General features: G+C 53.1%; 1 pseudogene; it reads right to left on the minus strand.

Annotated features, from left to right (window-relative positions):
* Positions 1–5363: 5363 nt before the first annotated feature.
* The window catches only part of LOC145887932 (large subunit ribosomal RNA), a 1280-nt pseudogene continuing 1005 nt past the window's right edge, over positions 5364–5638 (minus strand).

The following is a 5638-nucleotide window of genomic DNA, read 5'->3' on the forward strand; positions in this document are numbered from 1 at the left end:
GTTCTTCAGAAGACGGTTCACCGCGCGCGTACCTGGGGACAAATTGCCTGATCTGGTTAGGTCGTCCAGGTACTTATCCAACTCCTCGTCCCACATTGCCTTCTTCTCTTCTTCTCTCGGACCGCGTTCTTCTTCTTCTACATTCTCTTTTTCTCCTTCTTCCTTTTCTTCATCTTCTTCCTTCTCTTCTCTCGTTTGGTGGGAAGCGAGGGTGGATTTATACCGCAGAGACTTCCTCATCACCCTTATTTGCTCTGCTGTTCGGTCGACGAGGTGCAGCCCGGCTAGGTGTTTGTTGATGTTCCTGGGCTGCGGATGAAGTCTTGCGAGTCATAGTTACTCCCGCCGTTTACCCGCGCTTGGTTGAATTTCTTCACTTTGACATTCAGAGCACTGGGCAGAAATCACATTGCGTCAACACCAGGTGACGGCAATCGCAATGCTTTGTTTTAATTAAACAGTCGGATTCGTTCAAGTGCAGAACAAGTCTTCAAAGACACAGCAACCCCGCGATCTTTGAACCGATATCCGTGCTGCAATCGCTGTGTTGAATTCACATGCAACGTGAATATCGCCAAAATTGATTGATCCTCATGAGAAAGGCCTTGCAACTCAGGAGGCCAATCAGAAATGCGTGGAATCGTGTACTTCCCCGTGCATTGACACGTCTTCATCGTGGAAAAGCGCGGACGCCTAAATCCTGGGCTGATTGTACAGGTGTTAACGGAAAAACACCGCCCGCAATAAGACCACGAAGAATTGATAATCCACTTTTCCAAAGCCGCGCCATCACTAAGCCGCTTAGAATGTTCACTTCCTTCAGGAATGTCTCTGCCCGCCAAAATACTTTCTCCTCGTTGCATGAAACGTCGAACGCGTTCATTGTCACGTGCTTCCTGTTCAACAACTCTTTGTTGAAGCTGCAAAAACATGCAAGATATTCATTAGCAACGAAACAAACGCGTAAAACAACACACTTTACTATCACTCACCTCAGCGTCAACAAGAACACATGCATCAGTATATCCACTCCAATGTACTTCAGCGTTAGAACCCATTGTCTGCCACTGTTCAAAAATATCACAATGTTTTTGTGTCCAATCAATCGTCTCCAAACACTAGCAAATGCAATGCATTATTCAACACATTAACTTGCCATTATATAACACGGTTATCACTTGCATTGCACAGTGAAAAAAAATTATCTACAGTTCTCTTCACAAGTGTTATCAACGGTCAAAATTCCCTTATCCTCAATCGTGGATGCATGTGATAACACCACCATGAAAAATTCCCTCACCCCTATCCTAACCTCCCCCCATATTAACTACGACCATGTTGCCAGAACCCTTATCAGCCTAAAACTCGGCCACAGACTAAACCAACCTTTTTCGCTCGAACCCTACGCAATCTACCATGCCAAAAGGCAACTCTCACTACCCCACTCACCCCAATAAAACCCGAACAATCGACAACAAGGTCCACCACCGGGGTCGCCACCCCCTTTTCCCTACACTAAGGCGGAGTAAAACCGTACTCACCGCCGTCTTGCAGGCGCGATCATCAATCGGTTGCTGCCCCAACCGTGCGTTCCCCGGCCCTCCTGGCCCTAAACGTACATCTCCTAAAGAACCGCCACATCTTGTGGCCCTGCTCGAGGGCGACCTGCGAGAGCGTCGCCACTATCCCTTCAATTCCTAAATCACCGAGAAGGTCCGCTGTCTCGGTGGAGAGCGCGCCTCTCCAATTTAGCACGATTGCACCGTACAGCACACTCGTGCTCTTAAGGCGGCCCTTAACCCATTCAGTCACCTCTGGACGCCGGTACTTTCTAACCTTGGCCTCAAACTCCCTATTGAGTGAGGCATTGTCTGCCACAACCGTGGCATCCACCACAAATGATCTATCTCCTTTTGTCAGCACCAAGTCGGGCTTCCAATGGAACCCCCTACCCTTGATGTCCGGCGCCCACAGTACACTCCAACCCTTCCTTATTACCGCTTTTTCCACAACTTGGGCCACCCGGTCGTGGCGCACAATCCTTGGTCCGTGAGTTCTTGCGCATGTTTGCAACACATGTGCAAGGGTTTCTCTCTTGGCGCAACAATCACAGGCTACCTCGCTACCGGGGCGACCACGGGCCCTACGTGCCCGTGTCGCCAGGATGTTCCCTCTGACTTTTAGGGCACCGATATAATCGGCCCCATTCATCCCACAATGCCCAGAAAGAACCCAAGCCGACGCCTTGGGCACACACACGTTCTCCCTCAGACCATGACCGTCAGCGGAATCGGTCAACAATTCTCCCAGGGCCTCAACTGCCCCCACCTTGGTGGTGACACGTCGGCCACCCACAGTCACAGCACCGCACCACTTCTCTAGTTTCCTACCGAATGCTTTTCCCTCAGTTATTGCTACCACTGCAGCATCACGACTGCCGCACAACTTATCAAGCCTGCGTCGTATGAGCAGGGGTACTCCAGTGCCGAAGCATGGAACACCGATGCCCCCTAATGCCGTCGCGGCATGGAAAAACCCAAGACAGGTGTCATGGGGGAATTTTAGCCAGGATCTAACACTGGCGCGGACCATCCGGTCGAGGAAACGGAGGTAGCCGGCCGTGGGCTCACCCAACACAAGAGGGTGCAGACATGACGGGATTAGGCTCCGGGTCAATGCCCACATTCTTTGTTGGGGCTTCAAAGGAGCCCTAGTCAGCTGCCTCAAGCCGTGCTCTAACTTAAGGTGTACCTTGACCTTAGCGTCAAGTGCACCCACGCGCACACCCAGATAACGAAAGGTTTCGTTCACTGCCAAGGTAGGCAAAAGGTTCCCATTTATGGTGGTGGTTTTTTGATCGTCAACCAACCACCGCTTTCTCTTGCCGTCAACAATAATGTGGAGGCAGACACTCTTCTTAGGGTTCACGTTAAGCCCGGATCTCCCAAGGTGGTCCACCACCGCATCGAGCTGCAACTGCAGCCCACGCGGGGTGGAAGACACAATGGCAAGGTCGTCGGCGAACGCGAGATGGCACACCTTTACCCCTCCTTCGAGGGTAAACCCCATTTGAGTGTCTAATTGGGCCAAAGCCCAGTCAACCACAGCGTTAAACAGAAGCCCGGACATCGGGTCACCCTGCCTTACGCCCCGATGCACTGGGATTGTGCCAGTTTGTAACCCTCCCGACTGCAGGACCGTGGAAGCACTACGGTACATTCCCCGGATGTAGTTGAGAAAGGGTTCGGGCACGCCCAGTCGTCCCAAGGCCAGTGGAATACTGTCATGGGACACCGAATCGAAAGCCTTGGCAACATCAATGAACGCCACATGGAGCGGCATCATTCGTTGTTTGGCTTCAGCAATCGCACCTTTCAACAACATAATGTTGGCACCTACAACGTCCTCGTTCTTAAAACCCTTCTGTCGATCACTGATCGGCAAAAGTCTGCTCATCCGTGCTGACAGGAGCTTGTGAAAGCACCTGAGAAGCACGCTGGCAATAGTGATCGGTCTGAACTCCGCCGGCTCGCTCGGGGTCGCTACTTTGGGAACGAAGATCGTGCGGGCCTTCTGAATTCTGCCTGGTGTGCACCCCGCCCACAACCAAAGGTTGAAGCGGTCCACTACATCAGCAGTTTTCAGTGCCTTAAGCTCCCTTACAGACAGCTGGTCGGGGCCTGGTGCTGACCTCCTCATGGATCTAATCAATGTCAATACCTCAGCTTCCTTGACAGGAGCCAAAATATCCCATTGCGGAGGTTGCACCGGGCTGACCTTCCTACAATCTGGTAAGGAATCCTTCCCAAATATAGCTTGCCAGAATGGCCGAAGCCATTCCACCCGAGGAGGAACCGACTGTCCTTCCCAATCACCAGTCAAGACCGATCGAACGGCCGCCGAACGATTCCGGCGATATAGGCGCTGCAAAAGAGCGTATTGCTGTCGCCTCAGCTTCTTACCTGAGCCGCGAAGCGAGGCAGGAGGCTTACGCTCCCTAACTCTACTCCTTGGCTCGGGAATCCACTGGTTGTAGTCACCGTCGATTAGCATTTGGATATCGGAGGGAACAACTTCCGGGGCTGTGAGATTTTGACCAAAAATGGCAAGGCACTCACTCCCTTTCAGCGCACCAGCGATTTCTTCACGCCAGTCAACGACACTGTCCAATGATGCATGCCAAGCATCCCGATTCGGACCGGTTTGTTGATCTCCTTCACCTACTCCAAGTCCAACTCTACTACCATCACTATCACCCGCATGAGGTTCGCAAGAAAGTTTTGCGATTTCCTCTTCCAGAACAATCTTATATCGCTGATTCTTATTGCGACAGCTCTTGATCGCTTCCGCTGAGCGCTCCGGCAACACGCGGGACAACTTTCGAACAAGATCTTTTTCCTTGCGTGCCCTCAGGGCTGCATCTTCTCTAGCGAGAATATACAGCTCCTCGGCGCACCACCTAGCCTTTTTCTTAACTGGAATTGATTCCCGATGGAATATATTCCCTTGAGTTCTCCTTCGATGCACGCCCAAGCCACGGAGGGTGGCAAACGGGCGGCCACAATCAGGGCAGTCTACCGAGGGTCCTACCCCCTGCCCAATATCCCCAAGATGGGAACCACCAGCGCAACTAGCTTGGTTGCCCCCTTTACTCATTTATTTTTTTTTGTAACTCTTGGTCTCAAGATTTCGCGGAGGGTTTGCTGACACTTTAGCTAACAAGTTAGCCGCTACCACCTCCCCTCCGATTCCGTAGGGGTGGCATCCTCCAGCAGTCAACCGCTGGTGACCGCGTTTAGTTTTTCACCTGGACCCGGCAAAGTGGCAAGAACGGCACACTCTTGCACGGGCAGGTTACTTATCCAGCACGCACCACGAGGAGGCGCGGTCATCACGCTACCACCCGAAAGCGGTAAGGAGAACTATGACAAAGAGAGGCAGTGCTCAGGCAGAGTCATAGTTACTCCCGCCGTTTACCCGCGCTTGGTTGAATTTCTTCACTTTGACATTCAGAGCACTGGGCAGAAATCACATTGCGTCAACACCAGGTAACGGCCATCGCAATGCTTTGTTTTAATTAAACAGTCGGATTCCCCCGGTCCGCACCAGTTCTAAGTTGGCTGTTCGACGCCGGCCGAAGCGAGCCGCGAGGCCCGCGCAGCTGCGGCAGTCCACGAGCAGAGACCGACACAGGTCCAGGCTCACGCCCGACCGCCACGAGGACAGCCGAGCGTTCGCCCAGTCCGGTACAGTCCCGCCGCCCGCTTCGTGCCTCAGCCCGACCGACCCAGCCCTTAGAGCCAATCCTTTTCCCGAAGTTACGGATCTAGTTTGCCGACTTCCCTTACCTACATTGTTCTATCGGCCAGAGGCTGTTCACCTCGGAGACCTGCTGCGGATATGGGTACGACCTCGCACGAAACTTACACCATCTCCCTCGGATTTTCACGGGCCGACGCGAGCGCACCGGACACCACAAGAGACGTGGTGCTTTGCGGGGCCCAGGTCCCTATCTCCGGGCAAACCGATTCCAGGGTCGCCGCCCCTTACCAAGAAAAGAGAACTCTCCCCGGGACCCACGCCGACGTTTCCGAGTTCGTTTGCGTTGCCGCGCCAGGCGCCGAAGCGCCGATCTCCG

This window comes from Ascidia mentula, chromosome 1 (genome assembly GCF_947561715.1).
Source record: "Ascidia mentula chromosome 1, kaAscMent1.1, whole genome shotgun sequence".
NCBI lineage: Eukaryota > Metazoa > Chordata > Ascidiacea > Phlebobranchia > Ascidiidae > Ascidia > Ascidia mentula.